Raw genomic sequence first — 12,840 nt, 5'->3', positions numbered from 1 at the left:
ACCCATGGACAGTTGCTTATTTGCCTCGAATTCAAATGACTCATCATCTTTGACCTCATGTTTTGTAGTGGGAAAATGAATTTTGCACAAGGTGTACTCTGTTAGCAAATAACAAAATAAAAGGTGCCCAATTCATAAATAATAACCTGTTTTTCACTCTGGGTCTGAAAGCTGTCCACCTGACTCTGGATAGTAGTCTATAGACAAGTTTTCTGCTGTCTGTATTTCCCTATCAGGGGAGGGAATGGCAGGTGTCTTGCTCACCATTGCATCCCTCACACAGTGGCTGGTGTGTAGCGAAAGCCCAGTAAATATTTGTTGGATATTCTATGTGCACACATGTGCATGAAAAAGAAAAAGGCTGCTATGTAACTTGCCACCCTTGCAATACTCACACTTCGTGGAAAGATCCACCTGATTTCCAGGGAGATACCCTTGGCTTTCGAGGAGGGAGGTGACGCTGAGAGAGCAGGCTGCTGGCTTCTCCATTTTCTCGTCAATTTCAGTGATGATGCATTTTGGATGTTAAATACCTTCAAAGACCTAAATATGCCCACCCACACTGATGAGCACGTTTGCATGCAACTTCCTTTAAGACACTTCCTTCAATTTGGGCAGTTGAGTCAGTTGTAGCAGTCACATACAGGCTGGTCTTGAGACCAGCCTAGACACTAGGCAACTTGCAGAAGTCTGCTGCTTCAAGTCACAATGTTGGTTCTGCAGCAAATGGTTCTGCAAAACCACCAAAGCTGTCTGTACTGGTGCTGTGATAGGGATCGGTAACAAGGAAGAAGGGGCACAAATTCACAATCCATTGAAAAAGTGAAAGTGCTAGTCACTCAGTCATATCTGAATCTGTGACCCCATGGACTGTAGCCTGCCAGGCTCCTCTGTCCATGGAATTCTCCAGGCAAGAATACCAGAGTAGGTAGCCATTCCCTTCTCCAGGAGATCTTCCCTACCCAGGTATTGAACCTGGGCATTGAAGGCAACTTCTTTACCATCTGAGCCACCACTGAGCACCTGCTTTATGCCAAGCATCTTACTGGGGGTTTTACATGCATAGTCTCATTGGAAATTGGTATCCTCACATTAAAACTGAGAAAACAGGCCTCACAGGTCAGGTAGCTTGTCCCAGCTTATCCAGTTCATAAGGAGCAAAGCTGGGAGGCAAACTCAAGTTTCTTTGAAGCCACACCCCATATTCTCTCCATTCAGTTTGCTGAAGGGCCCCTTGATTCCATTTACGATTCTGTTCTTCCATTTTGAGTAAAGCATTTTGCCTAAATTTGAGCTTGTGCATTCCCATTCTAATGACAGTTCATTGATCAGGTGAGTTTCTAGTAAAGTAGGTCCCACGGAAGGCAGGGACAGGAGTGTGCCTTATTGTGCTCTCCTATCAGTGTGCCCATTTCCTCCCCTATCTTCCCCCACCTTAATGTTTTTATTTTTCCTCTGACTTCCTGTCCATTTCTGTCTGTATCTTGGGCTTGCAATGACAGCCCTGTGACCCTCAAAGCTAAAACATTTGCCAAGTCCTGGCGCTAAACAGTTTTATTTAATTAGGTCCTGGGATGGCCAAGTTCACTGCTGACATCATTTCTCAGAATCCATCAGGGCAGAGCCCTGTTGCCTAAGGACACAGTGTTAGGGTCCAGAACCAGGAGCTGACCATGACCTCTAGGAGACAAGGCTCCAGTGGGGCAGGCCCTCCACAGGTGCTGGAAGTCCTCTCTGGAAAGCTGAGTATGTTCTCTGAGTGCAGGGCAGCAGAGGTATGATGAAGCAAGAGGCATCGTGTAGTTCTAATCAAGGGGAAAATTATCCTATTGATGTGCACAGAGGACAATGGTTACAAATTGGATTGTGGACAGAGCTTAAAGACCAACTAGAAGTCTCCTCACAGATGTCTGTCATTAGACAGCAGGGACCCAGCCACGAGGCTGAAAGTCAAAGCCAAGACTCCAGGCCCAAAAAGGCTTGACAGGAGCCAAGCAGAAGCCCAGGTGTACAGGGGCTGGCATCTGCACAAAGTAACGAAACCTGGATGTGGACGAGAGGCTGGGAGAGCTCAGAACTAGAGCTCAGGGTGGAGATCACATCTAGGGAAAGAGGCCAAAGTGGGACACACCCACCAGTTTGCCAGTTCTCTGACACCGATTGACTGTCCTACAATTCAATTCAATTCTGCCACTAGCTGGAATCAGCATCAAGCTCCACGGGTTAAAGGTTCAATCCCACACAACTGCCCTCATGTTGAAAACCAGTCACAAGTGCTGGGTCCCCAGATAACCTGCACTTCTAACTTAGCTACAAAGTCAAGGGCTCCCACTATCTCCTCCTGCTCAGTTTTGATAATTTGCTAGACGCCCCCCCAGAACTCGAGAATATGCTGTACTGACTATTATAGTTTTTTACAAAAGGATAGATGAACAGCTGGGTGAAGTGGTACTAGGGTGAGGTCCAGAGGAGTCCAGAACACAGAAGCCTCTCTCCCCATAGAGCAGGGGTGCATCAAACTCTCAGCATGTGGGTATGTTCACCAACTGGGAACTCCTTGAACCCTATCATGTAGGGGTTTCTTGCAGGTTTTGTTAGACAGGATTGAAACTAATGGTGACTAACTTGATCCCAGATGCTGGGAGGTGGGGCTTGAAGTTTCAAGCTTCTAATCATTACTGTTTCTCTGGCAACCAGCCTGCTCCTGAAGCAAGCAGATCCTTAACCATTGTCATGTTATTAGCACACCAAAGACACTCTTATCAGTCAAGAGATTTTAAGGGTCTTAGGAGCTGTGCTAATTTTCATTCCAATCCCAAAGGAGGGCAGTGCCAAAGAATGTTCACACTACTGCTCAATTGCACTCATTTCACATGCTAGCAAGGTAATGCTCAAAATCCTCCAAACTAGGCTTCAACAGTACATGAACTGAGAACTTCCAGATGTTCAAGCTGGATTTAGAAAAGGCAGAGGAACCAGAGGTCAAATTGCCAACATCCACTGGATCATAGAAAAAAACAAGAGAATTCAAAAATACGTCTACTTTTTGCTTCCTTGATATGCAAAAGGCTTTGACTATGTGGATCACAACAAACTGTGGAAATTTCTTCAAGAGATGGGAATACCAGACCACCTTACCTGTCTCCAAAGAAATCTGTATGGAAGTCAAAAAGCAACAGTTAGAACCGGACATGGAACAATGGACTGGTTCAAAATTGGAAAAGGTGTACATCAAGCTGTATATTGTCACCCTGCTTATTTAACTTATATGCAGAGTACATCATGAGAAATGCCAGACTGGATGAAGCACAAGCTGGAATCAAGATTGCCAGGAGAAATCTCAATAACCTCAGATATGCAGATGACACCACCCTTATGGCAGAAAGTGAAGCAGAACTAAAGAGCCTCTTGATGAAACTGAAAGAGGAGCATAAAAGAGCTGGCTTAAAACTCAACATTCAGAAAAATTAAGATCACAGCATCCAGTCCCATCACTTCATGGCAGATAGATGGGGAAACAATGGAAACAGTGACAGACTTTATTTTCTTGGACTCCAAAATCACTGTGGATGGTGACTGCAGCTATGAAATTAAAAGACCCTTGTTTCTTGAAAGAAACGCTATGACAAACCTAGACATTATAAAAAAGCAGAAACATTACTTTGCCAACAAAGGTCCATATAGTCAAAGCTATGGTTTTTCTCGTAGTCATGTATGGATGTAAGAGTTGAACCATAAAGAAGGCTGAGCACCAAAGAATTGATGCTGTTGAACTGTGGTGTTGGAGAAGACTCTTGAGAGTTCCCTGGACTGCAAGATCAAACCAGTCAATTCTAAAGAAAATCACTGAGTATTCACTGGAAGGACTGATATTTAAGCTGAAGCTCCAATACATTGGCCCCCTGGTGCAAAGAGCTAACTCATTAGAGAAGACCCTGATGCTGGGAAAGATTGAAAGCAGGAGGAGAAGGGGACAACACAGGATGAGATGGTTGGATGGCATCATTGACTCAGTGGATACAAGTTTGGGCAAACTCTGGGAGATAGTGAAGGACAAGGAAGCCTGTCAAGCTGCAGTCCATGGGGTCACAAAGAGTCAGACATGACTGAGGGACTCAACAACAGCAACAAAAAAGGAGCTGTATATCGGAAACAGGGAACAAAGACCAAATCTTTTTAATTATACCAAAGAAAGAGGTGTCCATTGGAAAAAATAGGGAGAGGTCAGTAAAGGTACAAACATTCATCTCTAAGATAAATTAGAACTGAGGATCTAATGTATAACACAGTGACTATATTGACAACATGGTATTGTAGAATTGAAATTTGCAAGGGAGTAGACCTTAAATGTTCCCACCAAAAAAGAAGGGGCAGAGAGGGAGGTTTGAGGTGATGAATGTGCTAATTAAATAGATGAGTGGAACCTTTTCTGCTGTCGTCTGAGAACTGGGCTAAGATGATAGCATGATCAACATTTGGGTGAAATCCAGTCAAGTGGCGGTTTGTCCCTTATATGATGCTGAAAGATGCATTTGACTGATTTTATGTTTCACCTACTTGACCAGTAGTTGTTTGACCAAATTGTGTTCTTTTGCATTTTGCAGACACAATTTAAATGTGATGACTAGCTCTGTGGGACTTTGTCTTTAAAACTACTTGTTCAATCACTTATAGAGTTTCAGTAATAAGGTTTACCACTGAACTGTTTAGTCCAATTTATCTTATGATCAGAAAAATCCGCACAGTGGTATTGACATTCAGTTGAGCTTAAATTTGGAACAATGAAGTAAATTTTGAATCACAAAGGGATGGTTAAGAATTCTTGAGAGTTTGTTTCCTAATGTGCATGTGCGTGTGCTTAGTCGCTTGGTCATTTCCGACTCTGCGACCTCATGGACCATAGCCCACCAGGGTCCTCTGTCCACAGGGATTCTCCAGACAAGAATACCGGAGTGGGTTGCCATGCCCTCCTCCAGGGGATCTTCCCAACCCAGGGATCAAACCCAGGTCTCCCACACTGCAAGTGAATTCTTTACTGTCTCAGCCACCAGGGAAGACCTGTTTCCTAATAAAGGGGGTTTAATTACTATGTCTAATTTTAAAATTTATATCTCATATCATTGTTATGAAACTTTATAGAACAGATCACTCTAAGCTTACTTCATCAATTCTTCATAAAAATACATTTTAATCTATATACATTACAAATATCTAGAAGTGACAATATGAGCTGGTACCACTGCATACTTATTCTCCTTTTTATGGATCAGTCACCTGGTTGCCATAGAAACCTTGCTGGGAGGAGAACTATCTGGTTTTACTTTCATATTCCTTAAGGCTCTTACCTCCAAATCTATGTGCTTTGATTTTTCTGTATCATTGCTATCAGTTTTATAAGATTTAAAAGCTTTTTTCATTTTATGAATAATGTAGTATTAATACCTAGTCTTCAGTTAAGAATTTTTATAGCACTATTAAATGTTTCTTCAAGGATTTTTTCCTGAAAGTAATTTTAAGGTGTATTTCCAGAATAGCTATTTGTAAATTTGAGGACTAATTAGAGCCTTGTGACATTATGATACCCATTATTGTAATCTAATAATAAATGTTTTTAAAAGTCACAGTCCACTGATATATTTACTTGTTTTATATACTATGAAACTTTTAGAAGTGTAATCTAGTATTTCCTCTGTTGTTATCATTGTTATTAGAAATAACTCTTTATTACTTTTAGTGATAGCATTATCAATAGAAATAGAAAGATGTAACAGTTTTCATTAGAAATTCTCTATTGTAACATAATGATACTTTTGTTGCTTGTCAGCAAACTATGAAATGTTTACTATGTACTGTCAGCTTGCTCTTACTTTAATTTTCTGCATATAAAAATATATATGACATTCATAACATGTAAAATAAATAAATAAATAGATGAGTGGAGAACAGAATGGCTATGCACTCCAGTATTCTTGCCTAGAAAAAATCCCATGGACAAAGAAGCCTGGTGGGCTATAGTCCATGGAGTCACAAAGAATCAGACACGACTTACTGACTAAACAACAATAAAGACTTTTTTCCTTTGGAATCAACTCTATAATTATAGTCACTAAAATCAGCTTGCAATGCAGGAGATTCAGACTGGATCCCTGGGTCAGGAAGATCCCCTAGAGAAGGAAATGGTAACTGACATCAGTATTCTTGCTTAGAAAATCCATGGACAGAAGAATCTGGCAGGCTACAGTCCCTGGAGTCAAAAAAGAGTCAGATACTACTGAAGCTACTGAGCACGCACACACACACAAGTATATGGGGGAAACCTTTTCACAATGTGTATCAAATCAACATGTACCCTTTAAATATCTTACAATTTTATTTGTAAATATAAATTTATTTGTATATATTTGTCAATTATACTTCAATAAAGTTGCAGAGAGTCAACAATAATCATTGAGCTCCTGTAACCCTGTGCTAGAGTCATGGAGGATTCAAAGCAGTCCCCACCCTCAAAGTTTTTTATTCTAGTCAAAGAATAGAACTAACTATAGTTAGTTCATGAAACTAACATACATGAAATAACCTCAGTGTTTATATTAGTATTGCTTCAGTAATAAATTACCACAAAGTGGCCAAGATGATGCCAATGTACTATCTTATGGTTCTGGAGGTCAGAAGACTGAAATGGTTCTTACTTGCTAAAAATGTGTCCACACAGTTGCCTTCTCCTGGAGGCTCTAGGAGAGATGCCATCTCTTGGCCTTCTCCAGCTCCAAGAGGCCATCCACATTCTTTGGCTCGAAACTTCTTTTCCCATTTTCAAAGGGCATCACTTCAACTTCTGCTTCCACAGGCAGATCTGATTCTAATCATCCTCCCCCTGCCTCCATAAGAACCCAGTGATGACACTCAGCCCACCCACATAATCAGGAGAACCTCTTCACAGGATTCTTAATTCGCTCACATCTGCAAAGTCCCTTTTGTCACATAAGGTAACATACTTACAGGTTCGAGAGATAAGGACATGAGCATCTTGGGGGATGGGGGCATATTGTGCCCCCCACAGAGCTCTTGTAACATAGCCACCTCCATGGGGACATTTAAACACAAAGAGGTAAAGGACTAGCCTAGGGTCACAAGTTTAGACTAGCACCCAGGATGTCTGATTCCCATCATGTTCCTAGACCAGGGCTCTTTCTACTACGTTAAGTTGCCACTTGAGAAATATGCATCAGTATAATGGTAAAAGCAAATTACATTTTATGTTTATAAATACACAGACTTACAGGGTCAGAGAGACAGGGCTCACAGAACCTGAGAAATCTTCACGTCCAACCACTGTGATCCTAGTTATACTCATGTATTTCGTATCTCCAGTTAGGGGGAGCCTCACACCCTAGCTAGTGGTAGACCCACCAAAGCATCCCATAGCCCATTTCTGAGTGTATTCATTGTTAGCAGAGTGTTCCTTGAATAACTGGATTGTCCAGTTTCAGAGTTTGGACAAACCCCACTGTATTCCAGCCCCCTGGGAATGACCCATACAACACTGGGAATTCCACAAGCCCAGGTGAACCACGAGTCCAGGCCTTTTCCCTGGGAACTCCATCCTCTGACCCAGGCAAGAATACTTCAGTTTCTAGCTGGAACAAGAACCCAGGTCTTACCTGTGGCAAACACCACTAGACATGTGTCCAGACACCACTAGATGTGTGCCCAAACACATGGCCTCTTTCCTTATTAACAAGATTGTAGTAGACACATGACTACACAACTTTTTTCAGACTCCCTTGCAGATGAGAGGATATAAGAGTAGTCTTAGGGAGAATAAGATGGCAGAGGAGTAGGTAGATGTGGAGTACATCTCTTTCCACGGGTACATCAGGAATACACCTTCAGACACAGAAGTGCATGCAGAACACCAGCTGAGAGCAGACAGGAGCACCTGACCAGCAGAAAAGAATATAAACTCGGTATGCAAAACTCGGTAGGAGGAAGGAACTAGGGGGAAAACAGGAGTGTTACTAGGACTGGACCTGCCCTCAGCGGGTGGGGGAACTGAAGCAGGGGTCCGATCCCCACCCTGGGGCAACTGTCTGAGTCAGAGGAGAAACATTTTGAAAAAGTTGGCTTAAAACTCAACATTCAAAAAACTAGGATTATGGCATCTAGTCCCATCACTTCATGGCAAATAGATGGGGAAACAGTGGAAACAGTGTCAGACTTTATTTGGGGGGGGGCCCCAAATCACTGCAGATGGTGACTGCAGCCATGAAACTAAAAGACACTTCTCCTTGAAAGAAAAGTTATGACCAACCTAAACAGCATATTAAAAAGCAGACATTACTTTGCCAGCAAAGGTCCATCTGGTCAAGGGTATGGTTTTTCCAGTAGTCATGTATGGATGTGAGAGTTGGACTATAAAGAAAGCTGAGCACCAAAGAATAGATGCTTTTGAACTGTGGTGTTGGAGAAGACTCTTGAGAGTCCCTTGGACTGCAAGGAGTTCCAACCAGTCCATCCTAAAAGAAATCAGTCCTGAATATTCATCAGAAGGACTGATGCTGAAACTGAAACTCCAATACTTTGGCCACCTCATGCAAAGAACTGACTCATTGGAAAAGACCCTCAGGCTAGGAAAGATGGCAGGAGGAGAAGGGGATGACAGAGGATGAGATGGTTGGATTGCATCCGTGACTCAATGGACATGAGTTTGAGTAAACTCTGGGGGTTGGTGATGGACAGGGAGGCCTGGTATGCTGCAGTCCATGGGGTTGCAAAGAGTCGGACATGACTGAGCAACTGAACCAAACTGATCTGTGGCAGCCTAAATGGAATGAGAATCAGCCAGTCCTTGCTGCAGCCATACATACCCCAGCCGTGCAGTGGCTGGGAGCTGGAGTTTAGGGATTGTGGGACAATCCCAGGGCAAGGGGCTGTTGACTGTGGAAAGACAGATCAAGGAGATGTGAGGGAGGAGATTGTGGTGGGAAATGCCTGTGGAGGGAAGCCAGGCAGCCATGGAAGCAAGGCGATACTGCTGAATCACGCATAGGGGGTGAAGCCACCACCATAGCCTCTCCCCCTACACACCAGCATTGGCAGCTGAACAATAGAGACTCTGGCCCATCAAATGACTGATGCACTGAACTACAGAGTAAAACCCCAGCTGGGGGAGGGGGGCCTCTATGTGCTTGATGCACTGAACAACAGAGAAGGACCCTAGGCAAGGAACCCCTCTAAGTGCCTGAACAGGCAGAGCGATGGGGAAAGACTGGCCAAAGAGGTCTTCTGATCACCAGCTACAAGAGGCTCAAAAAGACTCTGATAGGGCCATAACTCCTGCAGTGGAGGAGTCCGTGGCTCAAAAAGACTCTGATAGGGCCATAACTCCTGCAGTGGAGGCAGTCCGTGTCCCTGCACACTTGAGACCGTCAGGTTCCCTACAAGCCAAGCAGCTGTGCCACCTTCACTCTCAACTCTCCCTGAGGCAGAGCTGCCACAGACAAAAAATGTCTTGGGCCTATGGGCGCAGAGTCTCTTCGGTATTGTCCAACTCTTCGCAACTCTGTAGACGGTGGTCTGCCAGGCTTCTCTGTCAGAGAGGGGGTTCTCCAGGCAACAATACTGACGTGTACTGGCCTATACTGGTTTCCATATCCTTCTAGAGCACTATATTTCTTGCTCCCCTAGCCACCAACTCCCCTGAGTACCTGGTGCTGCCAGAACCCCTGTGACCCAGCAGCTGCACCACCTCCACACCTGGCCCTCACAGGGGCAAATCCAAGTCCTCCAGTGCAGCTTCAGGAATAAACCCCAGTGGACGACCCACATGTAGAGGTGGGAATAAAACCACAGTTGAAACCTAGGAGCAGCGTGACTAAGGAAGAAAACCCAAAACCCTTCCATGAACTGTACAAGCTACAGATTAAATTCATACAATCAACTAGGCACTCTGTGTCTATGAAATATATAAAAGGTCATTGAGAGCCCTCACAAAAGAAAGCACATTAGTTCTGATAGCTGTAGACATTGGAGGCAAGAACACAGAGGAGTAGAACCGGATTAGAATCTGAGCTGCCCCCACAACAGGCCCAGAGATCAGCACAGTGATAGAGGACATCCTAGGGAGGTGAGGTGGACTGTGACTCCCAGTGAGGGAAAGGACTCTGATAGCAATGGCTCAAGAAAAACATTTATTATTCTTATGTTTTGACTTGTTCTGTAGATTCTTTTGGATTTTTTTCTTTTTTTATTCCTTTTTCCACCCCTCTGTTGTAATCAATTTTATTGACACTATGAAATCTAATTAAGCTTTTGAGCTTTTTTTTTTCTTTTGTCCCTCAGTCACACCTTTTATTGTTGTTATAAACTTCTGCCTATATGTTGAGCTTTTTCCCTCTCTTTTCTTAATTTTAATTTTTAAAACCTATTTTTATTTTTTCTATATTTATTCCTTTGTTTGCTTTTCCTACTGTTCTTTTCCCCTTGCAGTTATTCTTTAATATATATAAATCTTCTTTATCTACCTCTGTTTAACTTTGCATACCTATTCTTTCTTTCTTTTCTTTCTTCCCTTTAGTCTCAACATATTTGCTAGTTTCATTTTCATTGCTTTATTCCCCAATAGGCACCTTGCTTTAGTTTTGTTTTCCAGTTTCTGCTTTAGTTAGTTTTGTTCTGGTAGACATAATTTTTGGTTTCCTTTGTACACTGGGTCAATCTATTGTACTTTATTTTTGTTGGACTGTTTTGATTTTGCTTATGGGTCTCTATGTATATGTGTATATTCAGTCAAATTTTTATTGTTGTCATAAACCTCTGCCTCTACATTGGCCTTTGCAGTTCTTTGTTTTCTTTTTTTTTTTTTTTTCTTTTCTCTTTCCTCTTCCATTTTTTTTCTCTTTTTTATAATTTTAATTTTCAATTTTTTAAACCTATTATATTTTTTCTATATTTATTCCTTTGTTTGCCTTTCCTACTGTTTTACCCTTGCAGTTAATCTTTACATAAATCTTCTTCATTTACCTCTATTTAACTTTGCATGTCCATTCTTTATTTCTTTTTTTCTTTCCTTTCTTCTCAACATATTTGTTAGTTTTGTTTTCATTGCTTTATTCGCTACTTGGCACCTTGCTTTAGTTTTATTTTCCACTTTGTGCTTTAGTTAGTTTTGATCTTAACTGGTAAATATAATTTTTTATCTCCTTTATTTGCCAGGGAAATCTATTGTACTTTATTTTTGTTGGACTATTTTGACTTTGCTTGAGGATGTATATGTATATGTGTATATTCCATTATTTTAATTATTATTTGCCTGATTCTGTAACTTCCATTTGTCTGATGTTCATCTTTGGTTTCCCATTTTGGGGTATTTGTTTTAATCTCACTTAATGCCATAACAAACCACTTATGGAATCATCATTCCTGAGCAGAGATCAAGCCCTGAGCCTTTGCCGTGGGAGCACTGACTCCAAGACCCTAGACTACCAGAGAACTAACCCTACAGGGTATGAAATAGTGAGAACTCACACAAAGGAAACCACTTGAATACAAGACCCAGCATCACCCAACCACCAATAGTACCCTGTGCAGGATGCTTCATCTAAACAATGAACAAAACAAAACACAAGCCCAATCATCAGCAGACAGGATTACTACCTCACACAGCCTTGCCCATCAGAGGAAAAACAAACAAAGAAACAAACAAAAACTCAGCACAAATCTCACCCTATAAGAAGCTTACACAAACAACTGGACCAACTTTACGAGGGAAGAAACCAAAAGGAAGAAAGAATTCAACCTTGAAGCCTGGGTAAAGGAAACCTCAAGCAGAATAAGTTAAAAAAAATAATAATGAAAAGGCAGAGAAATACGGCACAAACAAAGGAACAAACTAGAAACACAGAAGTCCAAATAAATGAAGAGAAAATAGGCATACTACCTGAAAAAGAATTCAGAATAATGATAGCAAAGATGATCAAAAAGCTTGAAAACAAAATGGAGAATATGTAAGAATCAATTAACAAAGACCTAGAAGAATTAAAGAATAAACATGCAGAGACAAACAACACAATTACCTAAATCAAAAAAACTCTAGAAGCAATCAATAGCAGAATATCTGAAGCAGAAGAGCAAAAGAAAGCTGGAGTAGCAATCCTCATATCAGATAAAACAGACCTTAAAACAAAGAAGATTAAAAGAGATAAGGAAGGAAACTACATAATGATCAAGGGATCAATACAAAAGGAATACATACCAACTGTAAATATCTATCCACCTAACATAGGAGCACCTCAATACAGAAGACAAACACTAACAGGCATAACACCGAGAAACTGACAGTAACACAATAATAGTAGGAGACTTTAACACCCCACTCACACCAATAGACAGATCATCAAAACAGAAAATTAATAAGGAAACACAAGTCTTAAATGATACATTAGATGAGATGGATCTCATTGATATCTTTCAGACATTCCATCCAAATGCAGAATACACCTTCTTCTCAAGTATACATGGAACATTCTCCAGGGTAGACCACATCTTGGGTCACAAGTCAAACCTCAGTAAATTTGAGAAAATTGAAATTGTATCAGGTGTCTTCTCTGACCACAATGCTATGAGACTAGATATCAATTACAAGAAAAAAACTATAAGAAACACAAACATATGGAGATAGAACAACACGTTTCTAAATAACCAACAGGTTACTGAAGAAATCAAAAGGGAAATCAAAAAATTTCTGGAAACAAATGACAATGAAAACATGACAACTCAAAACCTATGTGATGCAGCAAGAGCAAAAGAAAGCTGGAGTAGCAATCCTCATATCAGATAAAA

Source organism: Capra hircus, chromosome 8 (genome assembly GCF_001704415.2).
Source record: "Capra hircus breed San Clemente chromosome 8, ASM170441v1, whole genome shotgun sequence".
NCBI lineage: Eukaryota > Metazoa > Chordata > Mammalia > Artiodactyla > Bovidae > Capra > Capra hircus.
This window is presented reverse-complemented; position numbering follows the sequence as displayed.